Source organism: Gigantopelta aegis, chromosome 8 (assembly GCF_016097555.1).
Source record: "Gigantopelta aegis isolate Gae_Host chromosome 8, Gae_host_genome, whole genome shotgun sequence".
Classification (NCBI taxonomy): Eukaryota; Metazoa; Mollusca; class Gastropoda; order Neomphalida; family Peltospiridae; genus Gigantopelta; species Gigantopelta aegis.
The window spans coordinates 66,491,615-66,512,519 of NC_054706.1; the positions used below are offsets into that span (position 1 = coordinate 66,491,615).

Consider the following 20,905-nt stretch of genomic DNA (forward strand, 5'->3'; position numbering starts at 1 on the left):
GAATTTTAAGTTTTGTTCCCACCCACCTGTCTCGTACGCTTATGGACCTATATTAAACTTTATTAATACTGTTTTAAACCCCAACTCCTCTACCCCATTTGATTGCTGGTATTCCGACGCCTGTGTACTTAAGAGCGTTAAACATGTCGATGGTTTTGTCGTTCAGACATCATTGAAACTGCGATTTAAAACCCCACAAATGCTGACCATCGGAATTGATCTGGAACGACGATCGCAGCTTAAGATCGTTTAAAATAATCTGGGGCCTAATTCATTAAACATTCCCATCTTTGTGATCTCAGCTTTGCAATGCAACAATACGTGCAAGGACGATGAAATGTTACTTAAAGTTGCCGACGTAGACCTAATATGTTTCCAATAAATATTTTCAACGACTAAAATTACATACTAAAGATAGTTTTTGTTTACATTACCAGTGTCTGTATATTATGTATGAAATGTCGTCCTAATGTTTGCAAGTAGCCCAAATTAGTTTTGTTTCAGCAATTCCTTACGTATTACCGTTAAGAGAAAATATATATTAGAAATAAAGTAAAGTCTGACACAATACAAAGACTAGGACGTCACGATCACAAACAAATTTAATATACAGCAACCGATATAGTATTCCAAAAACATTTGTAATGTTAGTCAATAAAACATCTGTTACACAGTCAGCAACATCATGAAAAAGGCAACAAACTCAGGACAGTCCGAAAGTTTTGTGAATTAAGCCCACAAACGACAAAAAAGGCAGCAACATTTTAAAGCCCTGACTGCACAAGACACTCTCAAGAATCTTTTCACAAGATTGTCAAGGTAGGTTTCCAGGAAGTATTTTCAATATTTGTTTGAAATCTCTTTCAGGTTATTTTGTGTACGCAGTTCCAAATGCGGCATGTATTACCTGCAATAAAATGTATCTAAACCCACAATGCCAAAATCTACCCAGCAATATTTTCCAAATCGCTTTCTACTGAAACTAATACTAATATTATAAAATGTTTGTGAAAGGGTGTGGTCATGTGTTGACTGAAGTATCAATTCTAAGTAATAATGAGCAAGGGATAATGATAGTATTGTTCGGTACCAAATGGTGGATGGTCGGTACCGAATAACTTTCTTCCCAACAAACGTTACGCATCTAACAGCTGAAATGTTAGAGGGATTATTATTGCTGGAACTTCGTTTTCATCATAGTAAAATTGAAAACCTACGTCAAGAGATTTTGAAGATTATATTAGTTCAAGGAAAAACATATTTTTAAAAATGTTTGTTTTCCCACATTTGGCATTCGACTTCGTTGAATTTATCGTCCTACAGCGATACTATATACGAATATATCACATAAACAGGCCTCTGGCAATTGAAATTTATGTGTAAACATTTACTAGTATGGATTACGAAAAAACTAAATCAGGTAGCACCTTTCTTTTTGGTGTAACTCCCCTCCCCCATGACCATGTACAGAAAAAATAAAACAAAATTAGGCCAAACAATACGTTATGCTTCCATCAAGCTTAATTAAATAAAATATTCTACGCAAATTTCATGCCAGGTCCCATCCCCTTCCACTCCACCGCGTTCTCTAACGTGTTTGCAACGAATGTTATATATTATTCACTTGTAACGCTTGAACATCAGACTAAATTGATGTTTGTAATCATGTACTTTTCTGGAATTAAAGACTGCGTATAATGTAAACCATTCAAAACAACTTGTAACTACAAAATTATAATATTCAGGTATTTCCTAGGTAGACTAATTACACAAATTTCCTATAAAATCTATCAGGGTTTCTGCCAGAGGGTAAAACGGGTATAGCGCCATATCTAAAATGTTTTGCAGATTTTTTTTTTTAAGTCAACCGTTTGACAAAATTAATTACTCTTATCATTACTGTTATGATTCTCTTAACCATAACCCTACCCATACCCATTTTCGTTCTAGAGGAGGCCTCCGATACCCCATGTTGACCGTGGTTGTATTAAATTCCACAGCGCCATACCCAAAATTTTCTTTCTGGTAGAAACGCTGTCTATAGATCTAGATTATTATTTCAATTTATTTGCATTCAAAATTTACATAAACTACTTGTGATCATTTCATTTTTAATATCCATAAGCATATATTTTGGGTACATTTTGACCAAAAATGGGTAGGCTACATTTTGATAAGGCATTATTTGTCCAAAACCCATCACTGGCATAGGAAGCGGGGGCGGGGGAGGGAGGGAGGGGCATGTGCCCACCCCCCACTTTTTAGCAGCAGCGATTGTTTTTATATATTTATACATGTATTTGTGTGTGCCCCCCCCCCCCCCCCCCCCCCCCCCAACACACTTTTTGGCACCTTCCTTCATTCGTGCCCTTTAAAAATGAATTGTGAACGTTAATATTTATGAGTTTTAGCGTATTTAAATAGGCGACGACTGATAAACTAGTATGAGTACGTTTTGACGAAAAAAGTGGGTAGGCCTACGTTTTGAACAAAAATGGGTTACGTTAGTCGGGTACGTTTGTCACGTATTCTACAATGTTGCACATGTGGCAGTCTGTTTCATTTTCACTTTCGATATTGCCATAATACTAGACACGCAAGAATCGAAACAAGCAAAGTCAAGTTATCCCCCTTTAATATTAAAATGTTTGGTATTCACTACATTTGTAGCTCATTTGTAAATACAATCAAAACACCATACATGATTGCAATCCCCACTTCCATATCAAATTTACATGTGACATATTTTGGATATTTATTTTTAGTTTTGTTACCGTTTAACCATTTTGGGTATCAAGCTATTAACCATATGTAATACTATTGTTTCAACATAAAATATTAAGTCTTACATACCTTAGGCGATAAAATAGCATTCAAAGTTGTTATTTTAACTATGGTGCTTGTTTTTGTGTTAAATCATCTGACCTCGGGACCTAAAGGTTAAATGTCAATCAGTACAAACTGAACCATCATGTTAACGTTTTTTCTTTTCTTTTTTTGACAGTTTACTCACAAAAACTCACTAACATAGTAAACATAATAAATACGTTTTACTTCATTTCTGAACACTAAATACTTTACTAAAAGTAGAGGATGCACATTTTTCTTCAAATAATGTATAGTCCAAGACAGTATCAGTATACCCATGTCAGGCCCATAAAACCTAACCTTACTAACCACGTGACATATTACACAGGGGTCGTATCAAAGGTAACTAGTGCGAGGAAATAAACATGGCCGAACAATAATGGTTCTCTTTGTGCGTTATCGCGGATTACACGTCTATTTCTGCACTATGCGCATACCAAATATACTGGCTACTTGAATTGGTTGGTGAACCATAATTCTACTCGGATGACATGGTTAGTGACATTTCAGTTGCGATGCAACGAAGCGTTGTCGTTTTCAGTTAAAAACAAGTCGGATCAAAGACTGGAGGACCGGTGTGCAAGGGGAATGTTTCACAAGCAACAATGATATTGGGTTGTTCATAGCCAACGATGCTATCAATGGTCTACATATCTAGGAATGAAAACTGTGTACTTACGATCACAACCTGCTAAAGCAGTGTCATTTTGGAGCAGTTATTCGGCTTTGTACACAAAAGGCTACACCAGTATGGCTGAAAGGAAACCTGCCACTACGCATGCGCACTGTTCATTATGCAAATCTAGGTGGTTTCTCATTGGCAGAAAATTCGTGAACCTGACTTCGACGTCCGTTCTGACATGCGATGTCCGTCCGTCCGTCTGTTATTCATTTCTATAAATAGATATTTGATTTTTGCACTAAATGACCTATTGATGATTCAGGTATTGACATTCACTTTATTTCAAACAACACAGCTATACTAGCTGTGTTGTTTGAAATAAAGTGAATGTCCAATGTTTATTTCTTATATTTGTATTTCAGTCATATGTTTAAAATAATCATAATTAATTTTGAGCTAGCGAACTGTTTAAATGTTTAATTATTGTTGAATGACATAATACACCAGTTTGAATTTATTAGCATTTCACCAAATTAATTTAATTTCGTCTGCATGTAGGCCTACGTATATTTTATGCGTTATAGGCAACTGTTGTTTGTATAACAACCCCAGTTAGACAAAGTCCGTTTATGTACTAAAGCCTTTTCAACGCAAAAACGTTTTTATCTTCTGAATGGGCAAGTGTTCGCCGAGTAGAGTTCCAGCTATTAATAGCAAAGCTGAACCCACCAACGCGAGCAGTGTGAGCACGCAAAGCTGTCGACAACCCCAATCGATTAGTAGCGTTAGCGGGTATTGGAACAAGTCAACACAACCTAAAACTCATTCTCAGCGGCAGATTTAATCTTATTCTGTATTAGCTTCATATAGTTTTATTGCTAACAAAGTACGCCGTGTCACTACCATTTTTCAAATATATGGAATGCTACTTAGGCATTCGAACTTTAAATGATGACGTGGCATTTTTCCCTGAGAGCGACTGACCTAAATACATATGATTAGTAACCAAGTCGTTTAGTGGCGGACGTCGTTTGTGCTAGACTGTACAAAATGTTGATGACAAAAGTGACTATTTAAACAACCCGGAACGAAAACAGAAATAAGTAATAGTTATTTGTTCAGCTTTTGACTGAATTTTATTGTGTGATTGCAGTTGTCTAGAAACTCGCTTAAAGTTGCCTCATATCACCTTGCACACTGCTCATTTTAAAAGAACAACGTATACTCGTTTCTCACGGTATCGCGGGTTCCACGGTATCGCGGTATTTGCATTTTTCGTAGTTTAGCACACGCAAATCCGCCTGATAGCAAATTTAATTAAATAAACACGTTGACCGATGGTACTCTGTCATCTCTGTGAAGAAATTTGAAATAATTTCAAATTGTTTTAAAATTATAAATGTTTTACCGATTCCTCACAGAATTACTAATAGTGTGATTTTTCTGACACCCGTATGCTTACAAAAATCGCCAGTACCTGCAGTGCAAATTTAAAATGTTATTGCTTGTGATACAAGACTATTGTCTGGTCGTTGACAATCAAAATGAGACTACGTATGGTGACGTGTTTACTATTTTTAGAATGCAACCGAAGTAGAAATATATCGGGAAATTTAAGGGTCCAAAATATATTTTTAAAAACCTGAAAATGTCATTACACTTTATCTCGACAATCAGAATATGCGAGAGGCTGTTGTACTTTTGTAAAATGGGCAGAATATAACTTATTGTCTTAAGTGGACACATGTCAGCCCTGATATTTTGATCATACATTCGAGTGATAAGGCACAGACGAGTTTTTAAATGGGCTCTGTTTTACACAAAAATAAATTGGGTTTTTTTTTTTTTGGTGGGGGGGGGGGGGGGGGGGGTAACTGTAGACATGTAGCTGAATTGAACAAACGAAAGGTTTCAACCGAATTTTAGGATCTTTTTTGTGTTCAAATTTCTTCTTCTTCAATTTTACTGTAAATGTGTTAATAAAAGCTACATATTTAACGACTCAGGTGAATTGTATACCATATTTTTGAGTTGCCGCGATATCCTTAGAAGCACTTCGAAAAAGTCTGCAACGGTAGGGCACACTTCCTCCAGTAATATTCATTTACAAACAGGATTTATATGCAAAGGATTTATATGCAAATATATGACGTGTAGAACATGGACATATGAGGTAAAATCCAACAAAAGTATATTTACATTGATGTATGTAGGTATATTATCTATTTCTGTACTATCATTAAGTACCGTGATACCGTGATACCCCCAGTATACGCTAACTATCGACGGGTTATGGATAGCGTCATGTTTGCATTTAAAACACCTCCCCCAAAAAGGCGTAGGTGAGTAGGTTAAAATGTCCCCGTTTTTGCATTAGATAATCGTTGAAAAGGTACCTTATTTATGATAAACAATTCACTGGCGTAGGAAGCGGAAGGATGTGTCCCCCCTTTTTAGCAGCAGCGGTGAGTTTTATGTAGGGCGCGCACGCACACACACACACACTCACTCACACATTTTGCACTTTCCTACGTCCGTGCAATTATACAACGATAGCAGATATTAAGTATTTTATTGTAGTTGGGGCGTAGAAAAAGGGCCACCCCACAGACACAGGCAGGCTGACTTTTGCCCAAATTAAACGTAAATGCCCGAATCTGAATTTAAAAAAAAGAGGGGTTTTTTCATATTAGCATTACTACCAAACGGCTATATAGGACTGCAAATGAATCACGACACATTTTTACACAAATTACAACTAATATTGCGGGTAGAATGATGGAAATAGTATACACGGTAAAAAGGCTTCAGATTAGCACATTTTGCCCGAATATCTCTATCGTTTTTGCACGAATTTGAGGATTTGCTCCAGCATTAGGGGTACACATGCCCCACCCCATGCCCCCTTCCTCGTACGCTTATGCACAGGCAGTATAGCACATACCACGGCCTTTGATATGTCAGTTGTGGTGCACTGGTTGGAACGAGAAATAGCCCAATGGATCCAAAATGGTACATGTTTTTTCTTCTGGAAGGGAGAATGTAGTACACTTAACAAAAGAGAGAAAAAAAATCGACCTAGCCTTTTTCCGGCACGTACTCGTATTTTAATTTTTATTTATTTGGAATTAAAATATGACGCTGTACAACAAATACATAAATTTATTCTCTATATTCTGCCGTATAATGCCCTTATTCAGCAGATCGCGATAATAATTTTACATAAAACCTTTTTCTCGTTTTCAGTCAGTGGTAGGGTATGTAGGCTACTCGGTGGTACGATGGGTTGCAAGATCGATTGTCTTCTGTGGTCTTTCTCTTGAGAGAGAGAGAGAGAGAGATCGTCTAGCGAGTATTTCAAGACTGGTACATCAAAGGCCGGCATGGTATGTACTGTCCTGCTAATAAAAAAGTTTGTTTTGTAGGAGTAGCTTGTGTTGATGTAGAGGGTTTCCATTTCTTCTTCTTCTTTTTGGACCAGGAGTCGAAATTACCATGTTGGCCCCAAACAGTTGATGTTGTACTTTTAAAAAGTGCTGAGATATGTGTGAACAAATATTCCTTTCCTTTTAATTCCGCTTTCTCTCCTACATGTAAATGTCCGTGTAACTGAAAATGTCAACATCTAAATAAAAAAAATACGTTTGGCTGTAAACAGATTAGAGCTAGGCGTAGGCTACTGATTTACTTGCCGGATTAAAAAACAACCCTCCCCCCCCCCCCCCCCCCCCCATAAATAAATAAATAATTTAAAAAACCACGAAACCACAAAACCACCCCTCACAAAAAACAACAAACAAGCGAAATGAAAGAGATTTCCTGTATAAAACCGTAAATTAAAATTTGTCGAGTGTGTCGTTAAAATAAAACACTTCTTTTTTTACTGTATCATGATACGAGACATGGAAACAGGAATTAGTTTTTATTGGGGGGTGGGGTCCAAAATTGCTGAGAGGGTATACTAGAGAATTTTTTTTTTTTAAACTCCCAATAACAAAGAGAAAAAACAAAAACAAACAAACAAAAAACACAACACAACACAACACAACACAACACAACAACGCCAAAAAAAACCCCAAACAAACACACGTTTTTCACTTACGTATAAGGCCAAAAAAATTAAAATATGTGTGTTTCAGGTTTTATCTCTGGAAAAAATAGGGTAGGTAGGTAGGAATTTTTTAATTTTTAATTTTTAATTTTTTTTATTTTTTTATTATAAACCGTGTTCTTGACATACTGCATATAACCTGTCTGCAAAAATCGCGGTAGATGGTGTGGGTTTTTTGGGGGTTTTTTTTTTGGTAGTCAAATTTTTTTAGGGTCGCAGCGTAAAATTAGGGTCGGTCGGGAAACCGGAAACACACAATTTAGTTTTTTACGCCTAAGCACTTTAAAATTACTTTTAAAAAAAAAATCGAAGATAGGGGGATCCAGATCCCAGAAACGCCTCTGTATGTAACAAAATAAAAAAAAATTAAAGTTTGTTTTCTTCAGGGACATCACTAGAGCATATTGATTGATTAATCATCGGCTATTGGATGTCAAACATTTGATAATTCTGACTCGTAGTCATCATAGGACACCCACTACATTTTTCTTAATGCAGCAATGGATCTTTTATATGCACTTTCCCATAGACAGAAGAACACATGCCACGGCCTTTAACCAATTGTGGTGCACTGGTTAGAACCAGGGGAAAAAACCCCTAAATTCGAGGTGATTCGATCCTGCGACCCAAGCACCTCAAGCGAGCACTACACCGACTTAGCTAAATGTTGGTTACGGGTAGGTGAGCATCGCAGGTTCGTATAAAGAAAGAAATGTTTTATTTAACGACGCACTCAACACATTTTATTTACGGTTATACGGCGTTAAACATATGGTTAAGGACCACACAGATTTTGAGAGGAAACCCGCTGTCGCCACTACATGGGCTATTCTTTCCGATTAGCAGCAAGGGATCTTTTATTTGCGCTTCCCACAGGCAGGATAGCACAAACCATGGCCTTTTTTTGGTTGAACCAGTTATGAATCACCGGTCGGTGCAAGTGGTTTACACCTACCCATTGAGACTTGCGGAGCTGTCTAAATAATAACTGTCTAGCGTTAGCAGACGATATGATCATCTGGTAAATCGTTAAAATATGCAGCGTATTTTAGATTCAGCAGACCTGGACCTGCAATACAATATAGGCAAACCGGCTGCGATTTTGTAGATTCAAGTTTTCTTTACACCGATGATATGTGTAACTTACACGGTTGTCTCACTTGCTCTAAAACGACATAGTTCACTAACTTTTCATTTACCGTAAATTCTCGAATAGAGGCATGCCTTGAATAGTAAAGTAAAGTAAAGTTTGTTTTATTTAACGACGCCATTAGAGCACATTGGGGTATTTTATCTTATCATCGGCTGTTGGACATCATACATATGGTCATTCTGACACTGTTTTTTTTTAGAGCAAACCCGCTGTCTACTCTTTTACGACAGGCAGCAAGGGATATTTTATTGCGCTTACCACAGGCAGGATAGCACAAACCATGGCCTTTGTTGAACCAGTTATGGATCACTGGTCGATGCAAGTGGTTTACACCTATCCATTGAGCATTGGGTTTGGAGTCGGTATCTGGATTAAAAATCCCATGCCTCGACTGGGATCCGAACCCAGTACCTACCAGCCTGAAGACCGATGGCCTAACCACGACACCACCGAGGCCGGTGCCTTGAATAGAAACCTGCCTTAGATAAAGGCCGGGAGCGGGACGTAGCCCAGTGATAAAGCGCTCGCTTGATGCGCTGTCGGTTTGGGATCGATCCCCGGGTGGGCCCATTGAGCTATTTTTCGCTCCATTCAGTGCACCACGACTGGTATATCAAAGGCCGTGGTATGTGTTATTCTGTCTGTGGGATGGTGCATATAAAAGATCCCTTCCAGCTAATCGAAAAGAGCAGCCCATGAAGTGGCGACAATGGATTTCCTCCCTCAGTATCTGTGTGGTCCTTAAGCATATGTCTGACGCCATATAACCGTAAATAAAATGTTTTGAGTGCGTCGTTAAATGAAACATTTCCTTAGCCTGTTCATGCTATTGTAGCTTTGTGATGTTAATGATCGTCAGTCGTCGTGCATGGTGAGAACAACGGGAAAGAAGAAGGATTGTTCATTTTTCAGTTGGGTAAGAGGTTTCCACAGAAACAAAAAAGTTTGGAAGCCTACATTAGAATATGACCATAATATTAGCAAGGCCATGCTAAAAAAAAAAAAAAAAAAGGATTTACAAAACCCCAGAAACTTGCCTTGAAGAGAGGCCTGCCTTGAATATATACAGTAGCCAGGTCTCGGAGCATCGTGAAAAACAGAATCCTGGGCTTCTGTTCAAGGACTCGATGAGTAACTTTGAGGACTGACTAACCTAGACAGGATAAAGTCGATACCGTAACACAGGAACCAGTTATTTACTATTTGTCCTGCAATCATTACATATATATTGGCAAGTTATGATGGTTGGATAAATTTCCATATTTTCGGTATTTGACCAAAAATAAAACTTTCAGCGAAGGAATATTGTTTAAAGTTACTTATTCTATTTCCAGTCGGTGGTTTTTATTTTTCAAAACCGTTTTTAATATTGTAGACGACAAGGCATTCAACACGCGTCGACTAAGTACTCGGGGTGGGGGGGGGGGGGGGGGCGACGACAGGCTATCTTTTCACTAAGTGTATTTCCAAATTGACCATAACCCGAAAAAAGCAGCCTCTCCTCCCCCACACATTCGTTTTGAGTACAAACTCTGGCCACACACACACACACAATAAGGTTTTGACGGCTTTCATGAATAGCTGTCATGTGATTTGTCTGTATATGGCGACTTCCAACGACGATACCCCTGCGTGTACTGTAACCTCACCGTAGTGCAGGGGTGTAACATTCTTTTTGAGAATGGCCAATACAGCAAACCTCCCCTTTTGGGGCGCCCTGTTGGCCGTGGGATGCGACCCGCGAAGATTGATGATGGGATCCTGGTGATTGAGTTGGGGCATATCTGCGGGTATGACTTCTGACAATACATCACTTTGGCCCGGAGTTCATATAGACGGGTGGTCAGGAAGGGCCGACCTGATCAATCGGCTGGTCACGTCAAGCTCTAGAGCATACAACCCTTTGTTTTGTTGCATTAGCCAAGAACAAGCATTGTTTGAATGACCATTTGTATTTGATCCTCCACCTCAGTGTGAGCACTGTCAGTGTAGTCTGACGGTACGCCACATTTTGATGGCGTGTACTCATCTGAAAAAAACTAGAAAAGATACATTTGGTCAGAGAACTTATATTGTAATGAACCATGTTTTTATCCATTTAACTTTTCTGTCCTAGTTTCTTTTTTTAGTTGTAATTTTATTTTGTTATATTCTCTATTTCTTCTGTATTAACTATACTAATCACTGTTTACTAACTGAATAATACTGCTGGGATAAAAACATGGAATTCATTGTTATTAAGATAACATTTTAAGTAGGGTAATATTTAAAGGTTTTACGGTAATTTAACAGGAAGTAAAATATATATATGTTTATTTGTATTTTCTTTTAATTAATTTTTTAATTTTGTTAAGTGGATACACTATTGTAGTAATAATAGAATATTTTGGTGAATTTTAGGCGTAATTGTTATGGGTAATAATTTTTATATGATTGTTTATTTGGGATGAAAACCAATGAGATACGATTTCGTCCTCGTGTTGCCCGTGTGGTCAAACTTGGAACTTTACTTTCTGATGTGTTTTCATAGGGTCAACACGTAAGTTATTATGGTTTGGGTAAAATTAATGTTTTAGGGGGTGTTAAAGCCTAGATTTTAGAGTTTCTTTCTCTCTCTCTCTCCGTTTCCATATGCTTTATTACTGGCTATGGGGGTTAATCGTTGTACATTGTTAGTAAAAGAATTGTTGTCATTTTGTTGGTTGTGCATGGGGGTGCACGCCATTTATTTTTTTTGGAAATATTATTTCTAAACATGCAGACAAATTTTTAGTTATTTGTTTTCCAGTGAACTCCGTGATAATTCGGCTTTCAAACCAATTGTTGAATTTCTATGTGGGTATATTCACATTTGCAATAGGGGCTGTTGCGGAAATTAATTGTAACATGGAAGAATTGTAGTTTTGGGATTTTGGTGTAAATCATCTTTCAAATCAAATTGATAGTTTCCGATAGGGACTAATTTATTTGTAATAGGAGTTGTAGCCTAAATTACCGATATTATAAGTTTTCATGTAGACCGGTGTTTTATTTTGTATGGAACTTTCAAATAAGTATATTTGTCGGAAATCTCAGGGTAATATTATTGTATAACTTGTCAAATGTCCACAGTATTTTGTTAAGAGCTCTTTGTCTTTGTGTTGAATAAATGTTTTAAAATTGTTGTGTTTTGGTTAACCTTGTGGCAGGTCGTTAGATTACTGGACAGACCATTATTATAAAATGTATTAAGTTGTAGAACCTTTTGGAAGTCCACAACCGAAAGGGGTGGCCGGACCTGGTGTGGGAATTTATCCTTTTTGTAAACACCGAGTCACATGATTTCAAGTGAACTCTGGGTTTCGTTTCAATATTACAGTTTCTACGTGATACTGACTTTTATTGTAAATTTTAATTTCTGTGATATTTTTATTTTTGCACAGTCCTTTACACTGTGTTTTTATTTAAATCTTTAATTTTTATATTGATGTTGATCATCACTTTATTTATTTGCCATAGTTTGACACCCAGTAACCGATGTATTTTTCGTGCTGGGGTATCGTTAAACATTCAATCAATCATTCATTCATTCATTCATTCATTCCAACGCCGATACATCTAGAAGAGGATTGTCGCAGCCCGGGACGGTACATCTTTCCTCGTTCTTCTTTAAGAAGACTCCCACTTCCCAGTATGATAATCCTTCCTGCTTCGTCTAGAAGAGAACTGCCACTACAGTAACATTGGACGGTTCATCCTTCATAGTTCAGGGCGAGACGTAGCCTAATGGCAAAGTGCTCGCTTGATGCGTGGTCGGTCTAGGATCGATCCCCGTCTGTGGGGCTATTTCTCGGTCCAGCCAGTGCAGCATGACCGGTATATCAAATGTTATGGCATGCGCTATCCTGTCTATGGAATGCTGCATAAAAAAGATCCCTTGCTACAGATGTAGCGGATTCCTCTATGATTATACATTAAAAAAAAAAAAAACCCGTACAAAATCCAATAGCCGATGATTAATAAATTAATGTGCTCTAGTGGTGTCGTTAAACAAAGTAGACTAATTTTCATAGTTCGTTTGTAGAAGGACTGCCACTGTCTAGAATTACATTATTGCTAGTTCATCTGTAGGACGCATCCTTCCTAATTCAGTGACCGTAATATGAACTACACTGTCTGTCTGTGCAATCCACAAGTTAGGTTTGACATCTCAAACTTTATCAAAGCAAAGCTCAATGGAAGTTAAGTTTGTTTTGTTTAACGACAACACTAGAGTACATTGATTAATTCATCACCGACTGTTGGGTGTCAAATATTTGGTAAAACCGACAGTCTACGAGGTGGTCCGATGCTATTGGGGTTATATATTTGATACTATGTTATGACAAAATCTGTTGTTTTAGAGGAAATCCGCAACACTTTTTTATTACCAGCAATGGATCTGTACATGCACTTTCCCACAAACGGGCAGGATTTAATTCAGTGGGTTGAGTGCTCGCTTGAGGTGCATGCGTCAAAGGATCGAACCACCTTGGTGGACCCATTCAACTGATTGGTTTTTGTCTCGTTCCAACCAGTGCACCATAACTGGACTAAGGCCGTGGTATGTGCTTTCCTGTCTGTGGGAAAGTGCACATAAAATATCACTTGCTGTATTAGGAAAAATGTAGTGGGTTTCCTCTGATGACTATGAGTCAGAATAACCATACGTTTGACATCCAATAGCCGATGATTAATTAATCAATGGGCTCCAGTGGTGTCCTTAAACAAACTTTCCCACAAACAGGACAGCACATGACACGGCGTTTGATATACCGGTCGTGGTGCACTGGTTGGAACGAACAAATTAAGTAAAAGGATGGGTCAACCGAGAGGGTTCGATCCTACGACCCAAATACCTACTCGTGTGTTTTTCACTAACAACAGATATCGTTAGCACTAAATCAAATAATTTCTGGCTGGGTCAAAGTTCGAGGTGCACCGAAGTTTTGATAGAGAAGTTAACACCACAAATCATGTGATTGGTTATAAATGTGAGTGTTTTGGTTGTAAAAATAATTAGTTTCATCTGGGCTAAAAAGTATAAAATTTTATTTCATCTAGTACCACTGTGTCAAGTAGCCTTGTGCTTGAAACATGTAAGGGGTACCTGTCAAAAAAAGTACTCACATTTTGTGCGAAACTAGGGGTGTTGTAAAAACATCTGGTTATACCGAAAATGAGCCATGAAAGGTACCATTTTCTTCAATTAATACTTTGAGGTAGGGGTTGTAGTACTGATATTTATGGGTCATAGTTTTGGTTGATATATTGCATATAGTGTTTTTAAGCACAAACGTTAACATGGTCGCCTATGGGATTTTATTTCTTATAGTACAACCTAAAATATTTAAATATTGTCTTTGTAAATCATACATCATTTGTAAGTCTTGTCACTATTTTAACACGAAACAGATTTTAAATATTTATTATTTATAATCGCTATAGACCTTATATTTAAGCAATAAGATGCAGAAGGCTATTTCAGAACTACGTTATAATGTATTTAACTCTTTTTTTTTCACACACATGTACACACGAAATGGCGTAGCCAGCATGAGGCGCTTGCCTCGTCTGGAATTTCCCCAGATTTATTTTATGTTTCCCATGACACTGATATTTATTTTACAGGTTTGGGTTTTCCTCGGCGTTTTTTTTTTTTCCCTCTGGCTACGCCCCAGACACGTAAATGTAATCTAGTACGTAGGAATTCGGGACTGGGGAAAACTAGTTAAATATTGAAAATATCCTAAATATTAAAGCGTTAACAAATATCACGGCACAGTTATAATTTCCACGGCAACTACGTGCTGCTAACTAGTTTCTCGTTAACACAACCTGTTAATTTGGTTGGTAATGTTTGCCATATGTCGCTTTAAATTTTATCGATTTCTTTGGCTTGCGAGGAATGAAAAAAGGCCAAACATGAAAATTAAACCTCAATAATAATTATAGCAAGAACATATTTGTGTTCTTTTGTTTTTGTGTTGGCGTTATACTACATACATAACCTATTGCCACATAGTCAGTGGTGGGTCTAGGCTGCAATTTGTTATCTATATCAGGAATGTGACTTTTTCAAAACGTGATGTTTGTTTTTTAATCCACCGTACACAACATGAGCCGCTCTGCCACTGTTGCTATGGACTGTTCAAGGAACACACAATCTAACATCTTCGTGTGTTTATAAAAATCCAGAATTTATCAATTTTATGGTTGCTATCCACAAAGCATGTATTTTTGAAACGAAAGTAGGAATGAAATATGTTATTTAAAGACGCACTCAACACATTTTATTTACGGTTATATGTGCACCACGACTGTTATATCAAAGGCCGTGGTATGTACCATCCTGTCTGTGGGATGGCGCATATAAAGATCCCTTGCTGCTAATCGAAAAGAGTAGCCCATGAAGTGGCGACAGCGGGTTCCCTCTCTCAATATCTGTGTGGTTCTTAACCATATGTTTGACGCCATATAATCGTAAATAAAAAGTGTGTCGTTAAATAAAACATTTCTTTCTTTCTTTCTTAAGTTATTTCAAGATCACGACTTCTGTTTTAAAAAACGTAATGAAATTATTGATATTATTTCTGCAGTCTGAGTCATACAAGGTGAGAAGACGGATCGATATTTACGTGTACATACTCTGTTCTCACGCTATATTATTTGTACACGCTATATTATTTGTTATTTGTAGGCCTATTCTATAGTTAAAGTTTGTTTTGTTTAACGACACCATTAGAGACATTGATTAATTAAAGGGACATCCCTACGTTTTAAGATGTTATAGACTAACAGAGAATTTTTAACGATTGTAATTATATATCAAATATATTTTTCTGCATAAAATATTACTAGTTGTACATTAAACGTGTTTCTGATCGTTCTAATATTTTTACTAGGTTAAATTTCATTTTATTTCCAAAAATATAATTTATTCGTACGTACGAAATTATTTGAAGACAAAATCCAGTTTGGGCTTCTTACAAATATTAAGACGACCAGAAACGCGTTGAATATACAGACACTGATATTCTAAACCAGAAAATATATTTAATATGTAAGTTTTATCGTAGAAATATTTTATTAGTCGGAAACATCTTACAATGCAGCACTCAGGATGTCAAGCATATAGTAATTAAGCACATTAATTAATTAATCGTCGGCTATTGGATGTCAAACATTTGGAAATTTAGACATATAGTCTTAGAGAGGAAACCCGCAACATTTGTTTCTATTAGTAGCAAGGGATCTTTTATAAGCACCATCCAACAGACAAGATAGCACATACCACGGTCTTTGATATACCGGTCGTGGTGCACTGACTGGAACGAGAAATAGCCCAATGAGCCAACCGACGGGGATCGACCCTAGACCGACCGTGCATCGGGCGAGCGCTGAATATTATTGGGCTACGTCCCACCCACAGGTCTATTATATATTAGCTTTGTACCGTATACTAAAAGAAAAAAAAATCAAAATTAGACTGGATATTTACCTGTTACATGATTTGTTATCTTTAGAAAGAAACGGAAATCCTGAAAACTGTATTAGCACCATAATGACCTGTTGCCATACATATGTAGAAATAATTTGCAAGATAAATGTCAGTTTGTAATTATGGAAATGCTAAATCAGTGCACGCCATTATATCGTGAAACCTGGTTAGTTTAGAGAACGAGGGAGAACGAGAGAGAGAGAACGAGACAGAGCGTGTGTCGGAATGATACAATGTCAAATTTGGTGATAAAATGGGAAATGTAAATGAGCAAGGGTCCTTTTAAATGCACTTTCCCATAGACGGGACAGTATATACCATGGCCTTTATAAATTTGGTATGCCAGATGTAGGGCATGGTTGGAACGGGAAAGAATCAGTCCACCTTTAAGCCACATCCAGATCCACGTCCGCAAAAGATCATCACCTTTACTTGAATAAACTGATTTTCCATACATACAAGACATACAGGCGTCGGAAGGGAGGAAGGGGACGGAGCAAGGGGCACTTCCACTCCAGACAATAACAGACACACACACACACACACACACACACACACACAACCGGTTGAAAGGCCGGTTAATATACTCTTCAAAAAAGATGGGGAACTCTAATAAGAATTTACAATTGCCAAAATTGTAAGGTATATTAGCTATGGGGAATGGTTATATGATAATAGTGAATTAATTGGGCAATATTTCATAATATGCGATGTATGAATGTACATATATTATGTATGTGTATGTGTATGAATATATACATGTATTTTTGTAAGGCAGTGATTCAAGGCTCCCCAACCTTGACACTGTCAACTGATCTGGGGACAATAAACTCATTTAAAAAAAAAAAAAAAAAAATTAATTGGGCAAACATTACAATCGGTAGTTCAGTATTACAGTAGGTTTTATGACCACCAAAGATCTTGAAGGACGATTGGGATCAGAAGTGAAATTTGAAAGTTGACGTTTTTTATCAGTAAATCGCAAATTCAAACAATAAAAATGACAAAAAAACAAAACAATAACAACTGTATGATCAATAGAATAAAACAGATTGACATAAATAATGTTCCACAGTGATTAATGGACCTTCCTGGAAATTGTTAAAATCGAGAATGACACCCCACGCACGTGTACTGGGCAACTGCGTGATGCATGTGCAAACTATCGAATGTGTTTCGGTGTGTTGATATACAGACCTGAAGGTTCATTACTAGGATGTCTGTGGTCTAATAGTTGATATTAATATTTCAGGTTTCCCTACTTTTTTTAAAGAGTATATATTGTTGTTACTATCTATTAGGGAATAAAAGTCTCTTTCACAGATACAATAACCCTTTGTTTCAAGAAACAAGAGTTTCTAAGAAACAAGGAAAACAAGCAGCGGTTCATTGATATGCTTGGAGGGAGATTGGAACAGTGTGGTTGTCAAGTGATTAATGCCAGTGGGGATGCAGATCTACTCATTGCGAAGACAGCCGTTGGGGTCACCAGTAAATCTGAGACTATACTTGCTGGTGATGACACAGACTTATTGGTACTAATGTGTTACTATTATAGCAAGAATGCAGCGCACAATCTGTTTTTCATGCCAGAACCAAAGAAAGGTTCATTAAATCCAAGAAAATGTCTGAATATTGGAACCGTGCAAGACGTGTTTGGTGAAAGTGTTTGTAAAAACATTCTCTTTGCACATGCACTGCTGGGTTGTGACACAACATCAAGATTGTTTGGGATTGGAAAAGGACTTGGGTTGAAACTTTTGAAGGGCAATGCAACATTCCTTGAACAAGCCATTGTGTTTGGCAAACTAGACTCGACACCATCTGAAATCATCGCAGCAGGAGAAAAGGCAATTGTTTGCATCAACAAAGGCAGAACATCAGATACTTTGGATCAACTAAGATTAGTAAGGTTTCAAGAAAAGTTAGCTGTAACCAAATCTTCACTTCACCCACGTGTAATATAATGATGTGAAAAAATACCAAACTGGGACTCTTAAATATGATTATTTTATTGTACTATTGTACTACAGTAAATGAAGTTTTTAATCAACATCACTTGCCACCACTAAATCTCTGAGTATCTGACATTGAAATCATCACTTGCTTCACTAAATCTCTGAGTATCTGACATTGAAATCATCACTTAAGTATCTGATGTGGTTTTGATAAGACATTAGAATAACAACTATATCAATTAATTCACATAAAAAAACTTAGGAATGGCCAATGATAGTATAAATGTACCCCCAATTATATATACATGTAATTGTTTCTTGCTTTGATAGATGCATAGTTGCCATCTTGAAATTATTGTAATCAGATTACAACATCATATCAGTATTAAGAGTGAATTCTTTCACATATAAACTAAATAGAAATGATCACTAATACAATAAATGCACCCCAATTAAAAGTAGATATTACATTTAGGGATTTAATGCCCACATGGCGGCCATCTTGGAATTATTGTAATCTGGTTAATTTAAACATCACAGATGTATCAAATATTTATTATCTGATACAAAAGACATAAAAATAGCCTATACTATTATAAATGTACCCCATATAAAATCCTGGATATTAGAATTATTTTTTTTTTTGGTATATATTTGACGGTCATCTTGAATTTTTAAAGATAAATAATCAAAAGATCAGTTGGCAACATTTATTTTTGGATTCAGCACCCATGAATTATGTAAAATCAAATGAGTTTCCATTTTTTAAATACCAAATACCATAAGGATTGTTATTAAGCATGTTTTATAAATATGGTCAAATCTACTACAAAATGGTACACAATGATACATTTAGAAACTAAAAATAAATAATGTTCTACTCATTATTTTTGAGTATAATTTTACTATGTTACTTAGGTGGGTCCAAGGTTTAAAAAAAAACCCCGTCACTTTCAAAATCTTGCAATTTGTAGTGGGTCAAGTCGTAGATTGACTGGCCTATATCTTCAGACGCCTATTGAGACTGTTTACATATCAACGGTCTGCCAAATCCTGTGGTTGGAGTTACAGCTTAAATATCTGTGATATAATTCCAGAAAAAAATCGTAAGTGACGCATCAGTGGTGACATTTTATATGCATGTCATGGTAACTTAGCCGGTCTTTGTAATGTAGCGGTGAAGCAGTGGCGTAGGAAGGTGTCAAAAAGTGTGGGGGCACACTTTTACACTATTATAAAGCAAATATAAAGCAAACTATCTTAACAGTGTGTGTGTGGGGGGTGGGGGGTGGGGCACATGTCCCCTTGCCCCCTCCCGCTTCCTACGCCAGTGTGAAGCCATTAAACCTAAAAATCGAAAGTGCTAAGCTCTCCTGGACAGACAGCCCATATAGCTGTGTGTGCCCTTAATTGGATATAAGTACGGAAATAAGTTGAAATGAATGAATAGGACATTAATTGGATATACATGTAAGCACGAAAATCAAATTTAAAGATTAAACAGCATAATTATCTCAAGTACCATATTGATTGGGCATGATAAAGGATTTTCCACGTCTATTACAGAGTAAATGATATAACCTGGATGATGTAACGAACTTAGGTTCAGGTATTTATTGAACGACAGAAATGTTATTTTTCTCACAACAAAAATACATTTTAGGCCTAAGTTGGGTCTGGATCTTGTGAGTCTGGCGCTGCCAAGATATGGTCCATTTTCTCTGTTATCTTCTGCCAGATCTGTAATTCGCGCCACATTGGATTCGATTGATGCCATGTTCGCTAGACCTAGATCCATTCCCAGTTTTGGTGTACAAGTAGGCCTACATAGATTATTCTTTTAAAAACCCAAAACGAATGTGATTTCGATGTAACACAAGACAGACCACCACACAAAATATTGGACTACTTTATAAACCACAAAAATGGAATGAAATAAAAATGAATACCCAGGCCTAAAGAAAAATCGACTATAAGATTAGGTGTGAAACAAAAAATATAAAGATTTGTTTTTAATGTATGTTTAATGTGTTATTTCTAGACTAATTACTTTTTTTGTTGTTGTTGGTTTTATATATATATATATATATATATATATATATATATATATATATATATATATATGTGTATGCTTTTATATGGGGGGGGGGGGGGGGATCTAAAAAAACACCTCAATAAAACCAACAACAAACAAAAGTAATTAGTCTAGAAATAACACCACATAGGACATAACAATCTGAAAGAGAAAACAAACACAGGATTAACATTGATTAATAGATAGACAGGATAGCACATACCACAGCCTTTAATATACCAGTCGTGGTACACTGGCTGGAACGAGACATAGCCTAATGGGCCCACCGGCGGGAATCGATCCCTGACCGACCGCGAATCAGGCGGGCACTTTAAAACTGGGCTACGTCCCGCCCCTTTTATTGCTTTTGAAATCAAACAATTAAAACATTTTCTATCTCCCTGTGAATGTGCGTGCGTGCGTGCGTGCGTGCGTGCATGCGTGTGTATGTTACTATTTGGATAAATAAAATCAACATTAATGATTCAGTGTAATCGTGGATTTCGCAAATTCCCAAACTCTCTATCCTTTAAAGGCATCATGCTACCACTTCCTATTGATGAGAATCGGTTGGAACTTCGATCATCGATTATAATCGGT

At 36.9% G+C, this 20,905-nt stretch overlaps 1 protein-coding gene across 2 annotated transcripts in view; it reads right to left on the reverse strand.

Annotated features, from left to right (window-relative positions):
* LOC121378205 (dentin sialophosphoprotein-like) overlaps positions 1-5,325 on the reverse strand; it is a 31,972-nt gene extending 26,647 nt beyond the window's left edge. For both annotated transcript variants that reach the window (XM_041506284.1, XM_041506283.1), the window contains exon 1: positions 3,548-5,325. The gene's annotated coding sequence lies outside the window, so the exon portion shown is untranslated. The remainder of the gene's footprint in view (positions 1-3,547) is intronic.
* Between the last annotated feature and the right edge of the window lie 15,580 nt (positions 5,326-20,905).